At 37.9% G+C, this 22,360-nt stretch overlaps 1 long non-coding RNA gene across 1 annotated transcript in view; it reads left to right on the top strand.

The window, feature by feature from the left end:
• The window catches only part of LOC129532395 (uncharacterized), a 118,822-nt gene that overhangs the window by 80,926 nt on the left and 15,536 nt on the right, over positions 1 to 22,360 (top strand). Inside the window, exon 5 of the long non-coding RNA XR_008678122.2 lies at positions 15,067 to 15,134. This is a non-coding gene — a long non-coding RNA (uncharacterized lncRNA). The remainder of the gene's footprint in view (positions 1 to 15,066; positions 15,135 to 22,360) is intronic.

Below are 22,360 nucleotides of genomic sequence, written 5' to 3' on the forward strand. Positions count from 1 at the left end.
GTAAATTACACCTTGATATGCCTCAGAGAGAAAAGAAAATCCCACTCAAAGAGAGAAACCAATGTGAGTTTGTCTTTGAAATGAAATTCTGGTGGTGTTTTTGCCTGTGGTTGTGATTTTTTTCTGGAAATTCGGGTTTCTCTTTGCTCTTTTGGAGTTTAGTTATTTAAAAAATGATAATTTTGTCTGCTTTTGATAAACCATGGAAGAGAGCTACCTGGATATATTCTATGCATTACCTGAGTGATTCAGGATCTTTTCAATGTAATCTGTATACTTTTCCCCAAGCAAGTTCAAATAATGTTTCTGTCACCTGTGATGGACAGTCCTGAGTAATGCATGGAAATAGACACTTGCACAAGTAACTGTATACAAGGTTGTGTGAGAAGTGCTGTTAAGAGCAGTAACAATGGTGTGGAAGCAGACAGGCGAATGTGATTAAGTCTGACTGGGATCTAGGTATTAATTGAGTTGGCCTCAAAGACTTTCTGCACTAGAGTCTGGGGAAACGTATCCCAGTTTGAGAGAACAGTAGAAGCACATTGCAGAGGACAGGAATAAATGGATGCATGGATGACAGTATGTGATGTCTTCAGGGATAAGAGGTGCAGTGGACCTAAAGTGTAGAGACCATCGAAGCAGGTAAGTGGTGGAAGATGAGCCTAGAAAGGTAGACTTTTACCAGTCAGCAGAGAGAACTTTCTGTGCTCAAGATTTTAACTCTATTTTACAAAGAGTTTTATAAATAGCAGAGGAGTGGCATACTCAGATAAGAATTTCTGAAAGATATTTTCAATGTAATCTGAGGAATTATTAGAGAGGCTTCTTGAAATAGGTCAGTTGGGAATCTGTTGCATTAGATTAGAAGGTCTGCAGATGACTATGCCCTACACAGATAGAAAGGGTGTAATGATATTGTTGTTATGATTATAGCAGTTACCACTTTTCCCACTCCTTATGAGCCAGGCATTGTACTAAAGTACTTCAAATACATTATCTTATTTAATCCTGAAAATCATATAAAGTAGGTATTATTATGACAATGTAGTAGCCAATTATTTTCCACTTAGTCCATGTGGAGGGGCTGACCCTACTGCCTTTCCCACCCTACAAGAGGTGGTGATATTAGGGATAAGCATGTGTCCTGGGCTATCTAACATGCATATCCTTTTTTCCCTTGGTTAGCAAATGGTGAGGGACAGGTATATAGCTCATTTTATACATTTGGATTTAGTCCCATGAATATGGTGGAAAATATCAATACGAGAAGATAAATTGGATCTGCTTTTGATAAGAGATGGATGAAAACTGGCTGGAATCATTTGTTAGTTGATATTAATTCTACAGCCCTAAGTTTCCCAATGGCTTTTCCTTGAATATTCATCCTGATAAATACTCTGTGAAAAACTATTCTGTTTTACGCATTAACTGGGAAAGGATTGTATACTGTATGACTCTCAGAACTTAGTAAAGGGACTAGAAATCCTGCAGTCAAGAAATCTATTTAATTTTGTTTAATCCAGCTTTCTCAAATGTATGTAAAGAAATTACCCTTTTTACACATGTATTGACTAGTGTCTACCACATTTTGGGAAATACAGTTGTAGGCATTTATCCACCTAACTATAGTTAAACCATTCAAAATTTTAATAGCAGGATAAAAGGCACCCTTATCTCTAGTATCTCTTGAGGTTGCATTTCTCAGTCTTTTCCCTGGAACACTTATAAAAATGCAGATCATGATCTGAAAACAAAAGAAAATGTTAAGAGCCAGGGGCATGTTTTGGTCAATTTGGATTTACATGTTTCCATATAACAATATTCTGTTGCCTTCCAGAGACACTAGAATCCGTCACCTGACAGCTGTGGAGAGCATAGTTTCTCATTTGGCTTACCACCATGCCTAAGACTCCCCACAAAAGAGACCCAAACAGATTACCTAAAGAAATGAGGGGTCACTGAGTGATAATGTGAAGTAGAAGAACTCACATTCTCATCTGCACAGTCACCCAGGGGTCTCATTTTTGAATCTGGAATGTGAAATGGGCTTTGGAAATAATTGAAAAAATGCCCAGTATGCCCAGTACAATGCTGGGTGAGGTAAATACAGCAGTCAAAATGTCTGACCACTGTTGTGTCATCACTGTCTTCACAGAGCTTTCTTACTGTAGCTTCAAGTAATGTCTCTAAGAACCTTTTTTTAAGTTATAATTTACCTCAAATTCCCTTCCTTATAATATTTAATGAAATGACACATAAAATTCAAGGAAAGTGAGTAAAAGAAGAGCAACATGTTTTCTGAAAGATAAAAGTATTTTATAAGACACAAAAGCAGATTCATGGGGAAGGTCATCAGTGGTGGCACTGGTGACTAACATAGGATCTGAAATAATACCAGTAATAATTAAAAACATTTCTTTCTGAGACCTTTCAAATGCTGAGGAACTCTTCTGTCCTCAGGAAACTTCACAGTGTTTTGTTGATGACAAACTGGTGTAATAAAAATAAACACACACTGAAATGGAATTTTTACAATTGTGATTCTTAAACACTTAGTATTGTGGAAAAAGTACAGTGCACGTTTACATCCAAGCTATCTTATTTTAGCACTGTTTTGCAAACCATTGAAAAGGCTTAACAATCCATCTATGTTAAAATTAGCTCAAAACATACATGCTCGGAATGAATTACATTGAAAAGACTCTGGAACTCTAAAATGATTTTAGTTTTCTTAATTTTTCATTTAGAAAAACCCACAACTGGCGTTCCTCATTACCTGGTTTCGCAGCTTTATATCTATAGAAGTGGTGAAAATTATAATAGAAACTTATAGAAGAGATATATGTCTTAGAGATGATGGCGATTTTGAAGCTAAAACAATGTGTAGCACAGAAAAGACAACAAGCAGTATTTCAGGAGCAGATATAAGCTCTGCTCTGAAAGCGTTTACGCATTATTGGGGAAGGTAGGGGAGAAGAAGGTAGACTTATATATAACTGAATACAATCAAGGGCATCACAGAAGGAGAATGAAAACCATCTACATGGCTTATGCCTATTTTACTACTGATATGGTTTGATTCCGTGTCCCCACCCAAATCCCTTCTGGAACTGTAATACCCATATATCAGAGGAGGGGCCTGGTGGGAGGTAATTGAATCGTGGGGGTGAGTTTTCCTCCTGCTGTTCTCATGGTAGTGAGTGAATTCTCACAAGATCTGATGGTTTTAAAGTGTGTCATTTCCTCTCCTCGTGCTCTCTCTCGCTCTCCTGCTCTGCCGCAGTAAGATGTGCTTGTTTACTCTTCACCTTCTGCCATGAGATTGTAAGTTTGCTGAGGCCTCCCAGCCATGCTTCCTGTTAAACCTGTGGAACTGTGAGTCGATTAAACCTCTTTTCTTCTAAATTACCCAGTCTCCAATAGTTCTTTATAGCAGTGGGAAAACAAACTAATAAACTATTCACAGTCGTCATCAATATAACATTACCATTCCAGAATGCTCTTGTCCTAGAAGATAAAAGTTACAAATAACTTTATTGTTCATTTAAGAAACTTTCTGGAAGTTGTATTAGGCTGTTTTTGTGTTGCAATAAAGAAATACCTGAGGCTGGGTAATTTACAAACAAAATAATTGGCTCAGGGTTCTGCAGGCTGTACAAGCATCTGCTTCCGGTGAGGGCCTCAGGAATTTTACAATCATAGCAGAAGGTGAAGGGGCAGCAGGTGTCACAGGAGAGTGGAAGGAAGAAGAGGAAATGCCATACTCCTTTAAACAACCAGATCTTGCAAGAACTCACTCACTATTGTGAGGACAACACCAAGCCATTCCTGAGAGATCAGTCTCCATGACCCAAACACTCCCCACCAGTCCCTCCATCTCCAGCACTGGGGGTTAATTTCAACATGACATTTGGAGGGAGCAAGCATCCAGACTATATCATGTGTCAACTCTATAATGGAAAGTATTAAAGACAGTTTGTACCCCAAGATCCTCAGAACTACTCACTTCAAAATACCTGTTTTGCTGTGGTTACCAATCCTAAATGATCATATGAAGCCCCTCTCTCAATTGTAACCAAGTCCTCACATTGAAAGATCTGCTTTAAACCAGACCCTAAAATCTCAATAGATATCCCAACTTTTTCCTTTCCCTTTTGAGATGCTACTAGGACTGTCAAGAGACAGTGCCTCTAAAGAGAGACAGTGTCCTCCTTTACCACAGTGAGTTTTCTTATCAACAGATTGTTTTGGTAATATTTTGGATGTTTTTCAGAGCCAGCATTCAACAATCTTGGGCCCCAATGAGATTCAATCAAAATGGGGACTCCTTAATTCTGTTTTGACTTGGACACAGCCATTCCCTTGTGACCCTTAGAGCCTCCCCCTGAGTGCTCTATGACCTAATTCTGGGCTAAGTCACGTATTGGGTTGAACTTTCGTTTCTTTTCATTGTGCTCTTCCAATGTTAACTTTGTTTTCCTTCTAGGAGTAAAAAACCCTTTTTAGGATTATCTGATCATATTTGAAAAAACTGATATCCTTGGTGGAAATTTGCCTTATTAATCAACAACACTAGTATTTGTCTATCTCTGTCTATGATTTAAGTTTTGTTCTTTCCTCTTTCTTAAGATATTTAGAAATAATTATTACCAGCCTTTTAACTGCAGAGGCTCAGACTGCTAGTGATAGTGTCTGCAGAGAAAATGTCATAGCAGAGCAAAATACTGCTGGAGCAAGGAGTTGATTAAAATAAAATAAATATGGAATGACAACTTTATCATTCATTCCTCTGTCCTTCTTCCTCCCAGGGGGGAAGGTTTCCTTCTCATGCTGTCCTAAGGGTAGAAAGGTGAAAACTTGAAACCCTTTCCTAAGGGAATGACAGAAATTGGTGAACAATAGTTGCTGGGGGTGGTACTGGGAAATATCTGTGTCTTAGTCTACTCAGGCTTCCATAACAAAATATCATACTGGGTGGTTTAAGTAACAGTACATTATTTCGCATTGGCTCTGGAGGCTTGGAAGTCCAAGATCAGATTGTCAGCATGGTTGGGTTCTAGTGAGGGCTCTTTTCATGGCTTGCAGATGGCAACCTTCTTGCTATATCCTCAGATGGTGGGCTGGGAGAGGGAAGGAAGATCTCTGGTCTCTTATTACAGGGCAGTAATCCAATAATGAGGACCCCACCCTCATGGCTTTATATAAATGGAGTAAGGGAGATTGAAGAATAAGATGTAGAATTTGTATACGTTTCAGTGATTCAGAATTAAAATAAGTAATTTTAGATAACAGATGGTTTGCTTAAAATTTATTGAAGATTTTAGGCATTTAGAAATAAGAAAATATTTCTAAAATTGATTGCACACTTTGCTGCCTTCTTAATTAGAGAGAGCCAAACATCTAACCTTCTTTTGATGACTCAAGGTCATCATTATGCACATTGATGATTATTTTGTAAAGGAATGATACACTCAAGAGCCATCAGAACATACAAGGCTGCTTACTTCTACATGATTTTTCCTATACTGCTATGCTATGATTCTTGTGTTTGTGTCCACTCTTAATTGTCTTTCATATTGCAGGCATTCCATACATAATAACTCTTTTCACTTTTATACTATCAGTGTATAGTATATTGATTTAAGTAGGTCCTCTCCCTAATAAAATTATGTTGCTTATAGTCTGCTGTGGTCTTGGAACCCATAAAGACAAGCTGTTAGAAGTGTACATAAAGTGAGAGTGATTAAGTTCTGATTGGGTAATGTATTAGGGTTCTCTGACTGGGTAGTGTATTAGAGGGATAGAACTAATAGGATATATATATATATATATATAAACTCATATATATATAAATTCATATATCTATAAACATATATATATATAAATTCATATATATAAACATATATTTATGTGTATACACACACACACACACACACACACATATATATATATATATATATACATACACACACACACACTCCTAGGGCACTCATTTATCTACCTACCTGTGATGGTTAATACGGAGTGTCAACTTGATTGGATTGAAGGACACAAAGTATTGATCCTGGGTGTGTCTGTGAGGGTGTTGCCAAAGGAGCTTAACATTTGAGTGAGTGAGCTGGGAAAGGCAGACCCACCCTTAACCTGGTGGGCACCATCTAATCAGCTACCAGCAAATATAAAGCAGACAGAAAAACATGAAAAGGTGAGACTGGCTTAGCTTCCCAGCCTACATCTTTCTCCCATGCTAGATGCTTCCTGCCCTGGAACATTGGACTCCAAGTTCTTCAGTTTTGAGACTTGGACTGGCTCTCCTTGTTCCTCAAGCTTGCAGACAACCTATTACGGGACCTAGTGATCACATAAGTTAATACTTAATAAACTCCCATATATATGGATCATTTTGGAGCTTCATCACTTATTTTAGTTCTGAATCACTGAAACTTATACAAGTTCTATATCTTTTACATCTAACTCCCATATATATATAGGAGTTTATTAAATATATATATGATATAAATAGGAGATATATATATACTTTATAAACTCCCATATATATGATATATATCTCCTATGTCTCCTATATATATATCATATATATACTTAATAAAGTCCCCTATATATGATACATATAGGATATATATATATATGCTCAATAAATATTAGGGTTTTTTTTTCTTTTTTCTTCTTTTCTTTTTTTTTGAGATGGAGTCTTGCTCTGTCACCCAGGCTGGAGTGCAGTGGCATGATCTCGGCTCACTGCAAACTCCACCTCCCAAGTTCAAGTGATTCTCGTGGCTCGGCCTTCCAAGTAGCTGGGATTACAGGCATGTGGGACCACACCTGGCTAATTTCTGTATTTTTAGTAGAGACAAAGTTTCACCATGTTAGCCAAGCTCGTCTCAAACTTCTGACCTCAAATGATTTGCCACCTCAGCCTCCCAAAGTGCTGGGATTACAAGCATGAGCCACTGTGCTCGGCCTAGTTATTTTTTTGATTATTAACTGGCTGGGTGATTGTGTGTGTGTGTGCACATGTGCATGCATGTGTCAACTTTCAAATTCTCTGGGCATTAAGAGGTAGGCTAGATAATATACTGTCTAATTTCCTTCCAGCATTATTATTCTGTGACTATGGCAGTGTAGCCTAATATTTACAGAAAGGAGTCATCTGTTTTATAAGCCAAGTGGCTTAGGGGTGCAATCTCAGGATTTGTACCTTGAAAATGCATGTAAATTTGTGCTTTTAGGTTGAGTAAAGATTACAGGAAGTGCAGTATATACTGTTAAACAATATTTTTTGTTTTGGTTATGATAAAATTCTGTGCTAGAATTACTCTGTTGTGATTGTTCCTTCTATGTAAAGTGTATGTAAAAGTGGTGAAAATTTAGTCTTCTCAGCTGGGAAATGAAAATACATATATGTTTCTCATTGTTAAACTGAAGCCACACGATTTAGAATATAGAAAAGATAAGTGTAAGTAACACCATGGATTGGACTACTTAAAAATTTTAAATGGTTATAAATAATGGATGGCTATATCGTACTTAAGCTTAAGCCAAGAGGGTGCTCACTCAGTAGTTTAAGGCATCAATACTCTTAACAGTATTTATTAGGAATAAAAAAGTTCCTCTCACCCTCTTGCTTTACAATATAACCCATGAAAAATCAAGTGATTCTTTTAAGAGAGATGGAAGCACTTATTAAACATTGTAGTTATGTGCATAACTATTTTGAAGGAAACACAGGGTTTAAAATGATAGGAAATACGTTGATGTGTCATTCCAGGGGCAATCCTGAAGCAAGGATTCAGAGAAGCATGAGTGGAGAGTGATAGAAGGAAAGGGGGTAATTTATTTGCTTCTCCCTCTTCCTGGCTGGTTATGCCCGATTAAGAGGAGCTGGGCGTGCTCACAGTAATGAGTAAGCAATGGGGCTATGCCAATTAACATTAAAGCAGTGGTCCTCAACTATTGCTGCATTCACCAACTGAAAAAGGGAAGGATGTTACAGAGATGTTCTGAATCTGGCTTGCACCAGTTCCTGAGAGCAGATTGTTAAATTTTCAGGAATCTTGTGAGTCACTTATTAAACAGTCATTATTTAAAAATAAGATGGGTACAGAAGCTCATGCCTGTAATCCTAGCACTTTGGGAGGCCGAGGCAGGAGTATTGCTTTGATGACAGGAGTTTGAGACCAGCCTGGGCAACACAGTGAGACCCTGTCTCTACAAAAACAGAAATAAAATAAAATAAATTATATTCATATACACTTAAATAAATAATATTAAAACAAAGGCAATACATACTCAAAGCTCATCACTTCTTAATTTTTTACTACATTTTACATTTACTTTATGCTATTATTTACATCTACTGTATCTATAAGTGGTGGAAATACTGTAAAATAGCATGCTACTGCTCATCTCCTTCCAACTCTTCATTCTGTGGCATTATATTGGCAGCTTAAAATTGACCATGGTAGAAGAATTAAAGCCACAGAAATTGGCAAATGCTACAAATCAGGACTTTCTTTTCCTTTTTTTCTGTAGAGCTGGTTGTTAAACATTTACCAGCACACCATTGAATATGAATGAGAGTGGAGTTTTAAATTTGACTGAACTGAGTTTAGAAAAAAGTGCTTATTAGAAATTCAAATATACACAAAATAGAAATAATTTCACTAAGGATACCCATGTACTCTTTCCTCAACTTCAATACTCATTAACATTTTGTCAATCTTTCTTAATCTGTTGCTCCCACCATTTTTTTGAAGTGTTATAAACTGAACTTCAAATATTTTCTAGTTTTTATCTGAAAATACTTAACACACATCTCTAATGCTTTGGCACTTAAAAAAGATATAAGCACAATTTCATTATTATACCAAATATATTAACATTACTTTCATGATATTCTTTCATACTAGTCCATATTCAAATGCCCTGATTGTTTCAAAGTGTCTTCTTAGAATTGGTTTGTTTGAATCAGGAGCCAAACATGTGAACTGGTCTTTATAATAACTGAAAGAGGCTAGAAAGTTGTAAGATCTGTCTGTGATGTCGTTAAAGAGCAGGAAAGGCAGATTTGACAGAATCTAGTTCAAAGTAAGGATTAGAGAAAAATAAAACTGTTTCATGTTTATGGCCTACTGAGATCAGACTCTTCAATAAGCTGGCTATACAAAGAAGAACACAACATGTTCTATGCCCTAAAAAGTTCACAGTCTAGGGCAGTAGGGCCACTTAACTTTTTTGGGGTCATGGACCCCTTTGAGCGCTGATGAAAACTGCCCGCATGTGCACACCCACACTTGCACACAGAATTTTGCATGCAATTTGAGTTTTGAAACCCATAAAACATCCCAAAGCCAATGCAACCAGAGTTAAGACCTAGGATTTGGAGGAAAAGCAGGTGTGTAAATAATTACCATCCAAAGCAATATTGTCAGAGCCAAACATACACCAAGTGCTATTGGAGCACAGAGCAAGACAGTGGCTAATTTTGCCACTGTAACAGGGAAAATGACATTGAAAATGGTGTTTGACATTTTGCTTAAGAGATTTTCAATGAGCGATGGTGACTAGGGCTAGCATGCCAAAGTCGGGTGTGAGAAGAGATGGTGGTAGGAGGTCAAGAGCCACATGAAGAAATTTGGTTTTAATTTGCTCCAATATTTGCAGGGCTTTAAACTGGGCAAGGATATGATCAGATTTTCATATGAGAAAGTTCAATGGAGCAACAGTAAATGGCAAGGAATTTCAGGTAGAGAGACTGGACAGAATGAGGCCTGGCAGCAGCTATTATAATAGTCAAAGTAAAGGATGACAGGGCCTGGACTACAGCATAATCAATGAGGTCAGAGAAGAGGGAAAGATTTTAGGAGGTATGTAGGAGGTAAAATGGTATGGTGCATTCATGCAGATGGTAAAGGAAATAGAGAAATCCATGAGAGTAAAATTTCCTAGCTTTTAAGGCATGGTAGAGAAGAAATGCCATTTACTAAAAATAAAGGATATAGGATGCATAGCAGTGGCCAAGGAGAGAAAGGGGACAGAAAAAGGATGTGGGTTTTGGGCATGATGAGTTTGAGGCATCTATGGAACATACAGGAAGGAATTCCCAGAAGGAGCTAGAAAGTAGAGTCCCTCTAGGAACTGATTTGATACATTAGATGCAGGCCAAGTCTAGTTTGGTGTCATTTAGGGTTTAAAGTCATTTATGGTCAGAAATAGATCACAATTAAATTCAGAATACAGTGAACCTTTAGGAATTCTCTATAGCCAAAATTTTATCATCCAAAACTTTACTCAAAAAACAGCTAGATTCAAAAATTTCTCTCTCTCTCTCTCTGGTCTGATCTCATCTCCTATCTGCAGATCTTTCCATACAAATATGATCATATCTCTTTCCTACTTAAAAACTTTTAATAGCTTCTCATTGCCCCAGGACAAAGCTCAACCTTTCTTTATCCTCTTCCACTTATCATTATTATTGTTTTTCAATGTGGATGTTAATTTTTCCTAGGACTGTTCCTAACCCCTCAGGGCCAGGTCTCAGTGAAGTAGAAAGTATTGTAATCAACTTCTTACTTATTTACATTTCTTTCTACTAAGCACCTTATTTCTGGGTGCTAAGCACCTCATCATTTACTGATGTAGAAGATGGTGCTGTGGAGTGGAATTGAAGGCCTACTGTGTGCCAGGCAGTGTAACAGGGGTTGAAGCTACAATGGTGAGAGAATTAAAGTACATATAAGCTCCAAATTACCTTGCTACAATTATATATGTTGTTTTAGAAAGATTGCAATGCTAAACATAGTTTTTAGGCCTACGATGCTCATGCTCCTGACAATTTCTCATGGGTTGACTGTATCATTCTTTGTGACTGTAAAATTGCCTCTGTTCACTCCCAACAAGACTACATCTTTAATTTGTCAGCAATTTGATATTCTTATCAAAGAATGAGAAATGGGTCTCTAAATCAAGCATCTAAGATGAAGGTGAGACAGAAAGCATAGAAACTGGGTGAGAAAAAAAAAACAATGTGTAATTTTTACATTGGAAAGGCTGGGCGTGAAATGAGCAAAAGAACAGGCCAATCAAGTTATGTGGAATTCTGTGCTGTGCTGTGTAAACACATCATGAGAAAAGTGCTAATCTAATGCTAGGCATACTATGAAAATCTGTCAGTCCAAAACTATGCTCCATCTTCAAGAGACTGGAGCTTTGCATTTCTTGGAAGCATTGATCAGTGTAAGTGCAAGTCGATCAAGGCTTTTGCATTTACATTTAAATGTTAATCAATCACAATTTATTAAAAATTTAGGGCAAGAATGAGAATGGAAAAAAGTGTATAAGTCTGTGCTTATGACAAAGAAGTCAAGTTGAGATCCATTTTGAAATGACTTGAGAATTGCATAATGTGTGAAATGTCAGAGAGCCATCTGGACAACAGACACTGGCGGTGGTAATGATGAGCTGGGGTTGGGGGTGGGACTAATGAACATTTATTGACAAATCTCTGCTTTGCAAGATGAGAAACAAAGTATCTTTCCATGATGTCTGGTCATATAACAGTGCATCCGAGCATTCCATTAATCATTCCACAAATAGATATAGTAATAATCATTATCATTTTAAATGTTTTAGTAATGCCATTTAAAAGATATACTTCTTTTATTGTGGTAACAAATATATAACATAAAATTTATCATTTTAACCATTTTTATATGTGCAGATGTGACATTAAGTACATTTACATTGTTCTGCTGCCATCACCACTATCCATCTTCAGAATTCTTACATCTTCCTGAACTGAAACTTCTCATACTACTACACAATAACTTCCTCATTGCCCATTCCCTTCAGCCCCTGGAAACCACTATTTAACTAGGCATCTCATGTAAACAGAATAATACAAAATTTGTCCCTTGGTGACTGGCTTATTTCATTTAGCATAATTTCTTCAAGTTTTATTGATATTGTAGCATGTATCAAAACTTCTTTTTGTTAAGGCTGAATACTATTCCACTGTATGTATTTGCTACATTTTATTTATCTATTTATTCATCAATAGACATTTGGGTTGCTTCCACCTTTTGGCTGTTGTGAATAATACTGCTAAGAACATGGGTGTACAAATATTTGCTCAAGTCTCTGCTCTTGTTTCTTTTGGGTGTATATCTAGTAGTGGAATTGTTGGATCACATGATAATTCTATGTTTAATTTTTTAAGGAACTGCCATGCTGTCTTCCACAGGGGCTACTTTATTTTACATTCCCATCAGCAATGCACAAGGGTTCCAAAAAAGATATTTTAAAAACTGAAAGTTAATAGTAAAAACACTGCAAAATATTGGGAAGGAGAGCTAGGTTACAAAAAGCTAAGTGGAAGAAAGTTAACCTGTTTCATTCTCACCTTTTAATTTATCTAAACCAGAAGAGCTTCTCAAGTGATGAGTACTGAATGAGTTTCAGATATGTCCTTCTACAGATCCCCTATGTTTCGTGGAATGTATGAGTGTGGTATGGAAGGTGGGCTCTGAGGGGATCAGGCAGGGCCTGGGGTTTACAGCTTGCAGCCTGGAGCAGCCTCTCCCATTTACCCAAGGGTACCTTACAAATACTTTCATTTTCCATACGGGCTAATATATGAAAAAAAGCTTGGAAATGCTGCTCTAAACTATAGGGGCAAAGTTAGGATTAAAATCTGGAAGAAATGCAAAAGCATAAAATATTTATTCAACAGAACAATCTAGTGAACGTTTACTCTGTTCTAGGATCTAGGTCTGACTGGGGGTAGCTGGGAGATACTGTGGGGTAAATAAGATAAAGAATTATACTTTCAAAAGGCTTGGTTTCTTAAAGGTGAAGGACAAACAAATAAGCAGTTACAGTACAGCATGGAAAGTAACTCACTGGGGGAAGGGGAACCACAAAGTGTTGTATATAGCCACCAGCCCTCACCCATTCCGATCTTGAGATTGAAAGAGAGAGCTCTCTGAACTCTTCTCATTTTCACTGTTACGAGAAGCCAAATGAAATACCTGTTTCTCATTTTATGGGATGTGGATGTTCAGGGTACCTTAGGCATGTCAGGAAAGAAATAAACTGCCTAGACTGAGTAGAGCTGCTTATTAAAATTTTTAGTAGTGTTTGGTGGACAAAGTGTCAGGATTTATAAAAAGCATTTGCATTATAATTGAGAAAAGAATTATGAAGACTCACTCAAGGAAGCCATCCCTGAGAACTTCTCATGTCCGAACTCCAGGCTGAGTTGGGCTCTGGTTCTCCCTGCTCTCAGCACCCTAGGTTTATTTCTTATGGAAGTACTTATTACTCAGTACTGTCATTGTCTGGTTACTTACTGTGTTAGTCTGTTTTGTGCTGTTATAACAGAATACCTGAGACTGTGTAATTTATATAGAACAGAAAATTATTTTCTCACAGGTCTGGAGCCTGATAAGTTCAAGATCAAGGCACCAATATTTAGTGTCTGGTGAGGGTCTTCTTGCTGTGTCCTCCCATGGCAGAAAGCAAAAGAGCAAGAAAGCAAGTTAGCTGAACACCTTCTGAAGTCTCTTTTATAAGGGCTTTAATCTATTCATGATGGAGAAGCCCTCACCACCTAAACACCTCCCAAAAGGCCAACTTCCCCACACTGTTGCATTGGAAATTAAACTTCCAACACAAGAATTTTGGAGGACATATTCTGACCACAGCACATACCTAAATCTCCCACCTCACTCCGTGTGTTATGGAGACAGGAATTCTACTCAGAAATGTTTCTGGGAACAAGTAAGTGGAGCAATAAGATAGCTATAAAACAACTGGGACCATTTATATGAAGCAGCCAAGATACCCACAATAACTTGGAGAAACTGCTCTGGAAAAGTAGACATTAAGTCTCCATTGTTGGGGCTTCTGACAGCTGTGGCATGGTGGCATGGTACTACCATAGTTCTTCTACTCTAACACTTTCAAATACCCTTTTAGGTTTTTTCTCTAAATTCTCCCTCTTTTCTTTTTCCCAGATAATCAATAGATGATTAAATGTCTATGTGAATTGCAACTGTCTGAGTTCATTGTGTTATTGTATTTTTTGTTAAATGGGTATAATTTGAAAACAAGACCTAGAAATACTGCCATACTTTATCTGGAGTCATCTTAGAAGATTATTATTATCAGCATAATTATCTACTTTCCATACAACTTGATTGTTCACATTATATATATTTTTGACTTGAGGTGGAAGGATGACAAAAGGGTCTCATTTAACCTTTTCTGTTTTTAAATAGAAGCAAGATTATTTCTAAAAGTCAATAAAGGATATCCCAGAGGAATTGAGGAAAAATGGGATGAGGACTTCAGTAAAACATACTTTGGTGACAAACATTTTGATGTAAAATTTTGTAAAAGCACACACATCCTGATGGGAAGAGGATGAGTAATTTCTTTTTAATTCAGAGCAAGTGTTCTAATCTGGCTGAAATTCTAGGAAGTGCTGGAAATCCCCAAAGCAAAGTGCCAGATGCCATTTCTGGATCCTGGATACGTGGGCTTGGTTGCTAAGATGATGATGCCTCCTCCCCTTCACCACATTCAGCTGATGCCTGAGCGACAGGGAGTTGATGTACGCAGAGCACGGATCTAACAATGTCAACTGTGCTGACATCATCCTAGCTGTGCAGGGCTGATGGGAATTCAGAATATCAAACATCATATCAAGGGCAGTGAGCAGGTGTGACTCATTTCCCTGGAGAAGCGGGAGAGAGGAAGGGAGAGGGCAGGATTATCTCACACTGACACACACACAGCCTTTAGACTGAGCTATTTGCGTGGCTTATTTAAAAGCAGCAAAACAATGTTCTGTCTCTGTCTTCATTTTTCTACCGGAAACACTTTATATTCTAGTCCTATGTGTCTCAGCATAGAATCGAGCCTTTCAACATCATAGTGTATTAAAATACACATTATTTAGGATCATTACTTTTTATGTTACATAAACCCAACTATGAGAACAATTCAAACAAATAAATTTTATGTTCTTTATTTTCTCTTCAGGTATCATCTAGTGAACTGTTCAGATGCAACTGAATTGAAAAGGAGCTGAACAAAAGATCCTGATAGAGGTCTGATGAGACTGCTTTGGTATTACCAAATATATACAGCATTTCTGTATTCTAGCAGAGTATATTGCTTGGTACGAGAGAAGGGGTGCATGATAAATGCTCAATAATTGCTCCTTGGGTGAATAATACAAAAAGACTGTACGTTTGTAAGAATGAGCGTTAATACATAGATTCTCATGTATTTTATGGAGTTGATTATGTATCAATTGACTTTAAGGGAAAATGGTAATAAGACTGGATACAATAACAATTGTGGTGTTAGTGAAGTTACTGGTTTCACAAGTCTCTTATCCATTGGAACATCTTATTAGAATGATTAGGCTAGGGCAATTAAATCAGAAAGGAGTGTACATCAAAACAGTAAACAAAACAAAACCAAACCCTTCTGCTTCCAAAGGCTTAGTGTTTAATAGCAATGAAAGAGGTACAGTGAACTGACATGGTTGTATTCTCTCCAAAATGACCCCAACGTGTCTTGTCACTCTGAGAAGTACTAATTTATCTATGTCTTGTGTCAGCCATAACACAAGGAACAAAAGGACAAAAATTGTTGTTACCCTGTACTCAGTGCTAAAAAGTACCACTTATACTTCCATTTACTCTGTGTGTTTAGTAAAATGGCATATGTATGACAGATTGTGAAGCATATTGGAATCTGTGTGTATTGGTTTTTATTGGTATAGCTTGAACAGCACAGAAACAGAAAGGTGTGTTTCAGCTCAATCTATAGGACACTACTTGTACAATACAGATGGTGTTGGAGGCAATAGGAGGGAAGAACATGAAAAGAGAGGGGTGACTTCTATAGAATTATATGTGCAATGACATAAAGAACTCCAAGTTCTTGCTATGAGATAATAAGTAAGTTGATAAGAGAGATGAAAGGATATTAGCATGTTCCTAGAAGGCATCTTAAATTTTGAAGGCAGATGTTGAGATATGTAGAACAAATTTTCATTTCATTTTCTCTGCTTTGAAATTACTTGGTAAGGGATTATTCTTTCTCTCTGTCTCCAATCACAATTCCTAATACAGACAGATTGAGATTCTCACAATGTTTAACGGTAATGTTCGATTGACGATAATGGTGATGATGATGATGTTGATGAAAGTGATAATCTGTAGACCCTAGACTAGTGATTCTCAAACTGGCTCTTAGAGTCCTCTAGAATATTTTAGGGGAATATGTATATGTACCTGAGGAGTTGCCGTCATAATAGTCCCTGGATCATGACTGCTATAAAAGTCCCCTCATATTTTCTTCTTTCACTTCCAGAAGGACCTGCCCAAAAGTTGTTATTGGTCCCTTTTGAGATGACTTATTTGACATGATGTGCTGCTATAGGACTCTCTAGGAAGAAAGTAGAAAGGATAAAGAGCCATGAACTCATTTTTCTTGAGACAGATTATTACTTCAGTTGAGAGTATGTGGTTAACACTGTTTTATTAACCCGTAGAGGGAAAATATCATCCCTTATCACCAGTGGACAGAACAACACTGCAGCTATCTCCCTTTGGGGGTCAACCTGACTACCCAGCCTGAGATGCAAAGGAACAATTTAGAAGCTATGTGGGGAAAATTTTCATAACTGTTTGGAAAATTCTTCTTCTCATATTTTGTTTGGGGAATGTATGACTGGGAGTCATGCCTACATTTCTTTTAATGGGAGCCATAGTTATTTTTCTTCAGATAATCACATCTAGTGAAGAAAACTCCTGGATAGTGCTGCTGCCACAGAACAGATATTAAATTAGATCAGATGTAAAATAAGAATATGGGGTTCTTAAAAACTTCTTGAGTTTGAAATGCAGAATAGAGATAAAAATAGTTAAAAGCAGTGTTGGCTGTGTCTCTGTTGACCACAGAGGGTTATAAAGCTATTATTAGTCTCCTTCTAGAGGCTTTATGATAGAATTATATTATCAAGAATTATTATTAGAGTTGAATTTCCTTATTTATTTGGAAAACTACAACCTATGAGATTTCAGGAAAAAAATATATTTTTTATATATATATATATGATAAATGAGAGGTGAACTAGCTATGATACAGACTAAAACTGCTGTCACTCATAAAGCTTAAAATGCAGTGGTTTAAACAAAACAGAGCTTATTTCTCTCTCATGTAACAGTCCAGAGTGGTAGGGTGGCTCTGCCAACCTCAGTCTGGAGCTCCCATCTCTCAGTCCAAGAGAGCAGTTTTATTTCTCTCCATCTTTCAGAGAGCAAATGGTAAGGAGAAAAGAAATCAGGGCATTGCATATTTAATTGTTTTTTAAAAAAAGTCCTGAAAGTGGCACATATTACTTTCTTTCACATTGCACTTGTCAGTAACATTAACCCATTCAGCTGGAATCGAGTCTTAAGAAGGTCTTTAATTAGGTAGCCACGGGTCAGGCATGGTGGCTTATATCTATAACCCCAGAGCTTTGGGAGACTGAGGCAAGAGGATCACTTAAGTCCAGGAGTTCAAGGCTGCCATGAGCTATGAACACACCACGGCACTCCAGCCTTGGTGAGAGAGTGAGATCCTGTTCCTAAAAATCAAAAATAAAAATTAGGTAGCCATGTACTCAAATTAAACCACTGCTGTGGAAGAAAGGGAAAGGGAGAGCAGGTATTGGGACAACTAAGTTTGCCACAAGACCTTGCTGCAAAGTCCCTAGAAGATCTGGGCTGGGAAGTTGCTGAGAAATAGCAAAGGACTCTACTACAGTGCCCTGAAAGGCACCTTTGTAGTCTAAAAGAAGCACTCTAACTGAAAGGAAAGTAATAGGTTTATACCTGTGTCAGTATTCAGAGGAGGAGCGCCCATATGGAGAAGTGAGAATATGTAATGCCAGGAGCAATTGTTTCTCCTGGTGACGCCCAAGAGAATGATTGTAACATGTGGCCCTAAAGCTTCCTTAGAAGGCTTAGCAGGGATATGCATATCTTCAAGAGAGGCTAAGAAAGCCCAAGCTTTGGCCAGAAAATAATGACAGGGCTGGCCAATAGACTTGGAAGCCGAGTAATGAGGAAAAAGGAGACTTTGGGATTGTTATTGTGGGTGGCTAATGGAAAGAAATGTGCAATGTAGCAAAGTCTTGCAAACATTGATCTCCACCCTTAGAATCTGAAGAATTAATAATGCTAGGAGCTTCTTTTTGGAGTCTCCTAGGAAGCAAGAAAGTAAAAGAAGCCATAATATCCAAGTTTTTGGGAGCAGGATGAAGAACTACCAGACTGGGCTGAAGAAAAGTTGTACATGGAGACCATAGCAAATTGCCATACGGGAGAAAGGGCATATTGGTCCTCTAATTATGAACTTGAGGGAAAGTTGGAGTTGACTTTCCTAGAAATTCTGCTTGGTGGAGGGGATGATGGCTTCCCTCCAGCAACTTTTAGATTGGAGTTGTAAAATCACTGGACGTTCAGTGATGGAAATTTGGGGATATAATCTGCATTTAAGACTAACTAGTGGAGGCCGGGCGCGGTGACCCACGCCTGTAATCCCAGCACTCTGGGAGGCCGAGGAGGGTGGATCACGAGGTCAGGAGATCGAGACCATCCTGGCTAACACGGTGAAACCCCGTCTCTACTAAAAAAAAATACAAAAAATTAGTTGGGCGTGGTGGCAGGCGCCTGTAGTCCCAGCTACTCGGGAGGCTGAGGCAGGAGAATGGCGTGAATCTGGGAGGCGGAGCTTGCAGTGAGCCGAGATCACGCCACTGCACTCCAACCTGGGTGACAAAGCCAGACTCCATCTCAAAAAAAAAAAAAAAAAAAAAAAACAACAAACTAGTGGAGTCAGAATGGCTGTTATTAAGAAGTTAAAAATAACAAACATTGGTGAGGTTATGGAGAAAATGGGACTCTTATGCTGTCTTGGTGAGAGTGTGAATTAGTTAAGCCACTGTGGAAAGCAGTTTGGAGATTTCTCAAAGAACTAAGAATAGGATTACTGTTCCACCCAGTTGTCCCATTACTGGGTATATACCCAAAGGAAAAGAAATCATTCTACCAAAAAGACATCTGCACTTGTATGTTTATTGCATCACTTTTTACAATAGCAATAGTCTTTGCTATTGTAAAAAGCAAATGTAAAAAGCAAACGTTTTACAATAGCAAAGACTATTGCTGTTGTAAAAAGCAAACGTAAACAACCTAGATGCCCATCAAAAGTGGATTGGGAAAATAAAATATGGTACATTTATACCAAGGAATATTATGCAGCCATGAAAAATAATGAAATTGGGTTCTTTGCAGCAACATGGGTGCAGCTGGAGGTTGTTATCCTAAGCGAATTAATGCAGAAACAGAAAGCCAAATATGCATGCTCTATTGTATAAGTGGAAGCTAAATAGTAGGTACACATGGGCATAAAGATGGGAATCATAGACAGTGGGGACTACAAAAGGGGGGAGATGCAGTGGTTTAAAAAGCACCTATTGGACACTATGTTCATTATTTGGCTGATGGGATCAATAGAAGCCCAAACTTCAGCATCACAAAACATACCCATATAAGAAGCCTGCACATGTATCCACTGCATCTAAAATTAAAAAAAAAAAATTAACAGGTGCAGAAAGTGGTACGAGAAATTTTCTATTTGTTAGAAAATTATATGATTTTCTAGAAAAGGTTAAGTTGATTGTGGGGATATTGTTAGCTAATGTGACCATTTTCTTAGGAGGTCCTACTGTTGTCAAGAAGGCTATCATATGGTAGGGCATGGTGGCTCACGCCTGTAATCCCAGCACTTTGGGAGGCTGAGGTGGGTGGATCACCTGAGGTCAGGAGTTTGTGACCAGCCTGGCTAACTGATGAAACCCCATCTCTACTAAAAATACAAAAAATTAGCCAGGCGTGGTGGCAGTCTCCTGTAATCCCAGCTACTTGGGAGGCTGAGGCGGGAGAATGGCTTGAACCTGGGAAGTGGAGGTTGCAATGAGCCAAGATCACGCCACTGCACTCCAGCCTGAGCAACAAGAGCGGAACTCTGTCTCAAAAATAAGTAAGTAAATAAATAAATAAATAACAATAATAATAATAAATAAATAAAAAAGAAGGCTATCATATATTCTGTACAACTTAAAAAGGTGCAGGATTTGCCACCGTGGTTTTAGTTAAACATATACTGTGATGCAAAAATTACAGAGGCTTCACTAACCCCCAGAAGATAAAGTTTCATGGCTCCAGACATAAGACATGGTCCACAGAGTTGGTGGTGGTAGTTGGCAGGGCCGCATATGAGTAATGCACATAGAACCCACAACTAATCCAGCAGATTCTCCTGGCTCAAGTTGTACATGAGTCACTCATCCTCAAAAGATAAAGAAAGGTTGGAGGTTGCCTTAAGGAGTTCACATTACTTTAAGGATCTGAAAATCCTTGTTCTAGCTAGATCTTACAAGTCATATTGGAATCAGCTTAGGTTGGTAGAGGTCATTGGATCTCCAGAACTTGTGAGGAGTGAATTCTGATATTGACACTAATGTTGACCTCTTGAGCCTGGCCCTTTTCTAAACTGAATGCTGGCATGGTTTTTTAAGGTTTCATGGTTTTAAGCCTCGTTGACTTAGCCGAAAAACATCACCCCTGGAAGTCTACCCACTCTGCAAAAGGTGCAGAGACAGAGTGATTCTCCATCCAGGTGGAAACTATTTAACACATGCCCACTAGTTTCACTGCAAAGACAATAGTAGACTCAACCCACAACTCATAGAGGATTTATATTGCTCAACTGTTGACAGTGTAGTTTGTACTTTTTGTGGCAGCGGAGTCAGACCAAAGTGATAAGCAAGTGGCTATGCCTTTATGCTACTAAGACCAGCATTATGATAGTATTTGGACAAGAGACCAAGATTTTCTATATCCAGATCTTTACTGGCCATTCTCATCTAGAAAGTCTCCAAAAACTTTTCCACAGAGGAGACAAATCAAGGGTAAGTAACATATTGTTATTGCTGGAGCTTTGAACACAAACTCCAAAGACAGATTTGGCTGGACATACATTGTCTTATAAATTTAAGAGAAGTCCTTCACTTCAACAAAGTATACTGAATGGCCTAAAACCAAAGAAGCTAAAAAGCTCACTCACTTCATTTTCACCTTCCAGCTGAAACCTGGGCTTGGATATTACAGCTTTGGCCTCACAAACCATTGAGAATTAGAGGAAATGCAATGTCATAAGACCTTTGCCTCGATGCCAAAGTAAAATGGATGAGGGTGTGGATATTTGAGTTGTATCTTATATCTTCAAAATCCTGGAACAATACCTGTCCAAGAGAAAACCTGAAGGCCTTTCCTAATCGCTTCCAAAATGTTCAACTCTTGGAAATGAAGCTGTGTGTGTCCTCTTATTTGCCAATTTTTTCAGCCCATTTCCTATTTAAGGCTGCAGAGGAAAGCAGGCAATTAAGAAGACAGGCAGAGAAGAACTATCCATGTTTCCATCAACAAAGAAGCTTCTTAAATAGGCCAATAATTACCTCATGCTTTCCAGAAATCTTCTGTTGTTCTTGGCGTAATGAAAATTTAAGAAATAGGCTCTATTTGTTGGATATCCTCTATTGGTAACTCTGCTATTGAAGTGTTTATGCTTCTGGGCTCATTATGACATAGATTCTGTGGATGAATATTGAGAAGGCTTGAATGAAAAATATTTAGGACCCAACAACAGACACAGTGTGTGGCTCAGATCTTCACAGCAATTTTAGTGGCATAACAAGAAACAGAGTCCAGAGCTTTCACCATTAGGGTTAGTGCCCCGTCTAGATCAAGCTTTTCCCCTTTCTTTGAGGAAATGCTGCCTGTGGTGAGTTCTGCACATAAGCTTTAAATAGCTTCCTTTTTTTTTTAAACAGAATCCCTTGCTAATATTAAGTTATTTAGATATTATTGTCCTGATATATATTTCAATCTTGTCTTTCTTATTTTGCAACATTAATTTTGTTTTAAATCCCATATCTCCTGAAGTGCACCTCTTTCTTGCCTGGGGATATGGTTTTCCATTTTGATTGAGGGATCGAACAATAAAGGTTCATCTCTGTACAAAGGACAATTTATTATTTATGCAAGTCAGAGAAATGTGTAGCTTTTTGCAGTGTGTGGGAAATGGAAGAACTGAATATCCAACCCATCTGATTGATAGTTATATTAAAGGTTGTCGGTTAAATAAGTCTATTTGGATTGATATGATAAGAGCCTTATGTTTTTCTTAAAATATTATTTTAGCAAATATT

The sequence above is a fragment of the Gorilla gorilla genome, chromosome 2, assembly GCF_029281585.2.
Source record: "Gorilla gorilla gorilla isolate KB3781 chromosome 2, NHGRI_mGorGor1-v2.1_pri, whole genome shotgun sequence".
Taxonomy (NCBI): Eukaryota; Metazoa; Chordata; class Mammalia; order Primates; family Hominidae; genus Gorilla; species Gorilla gorilla.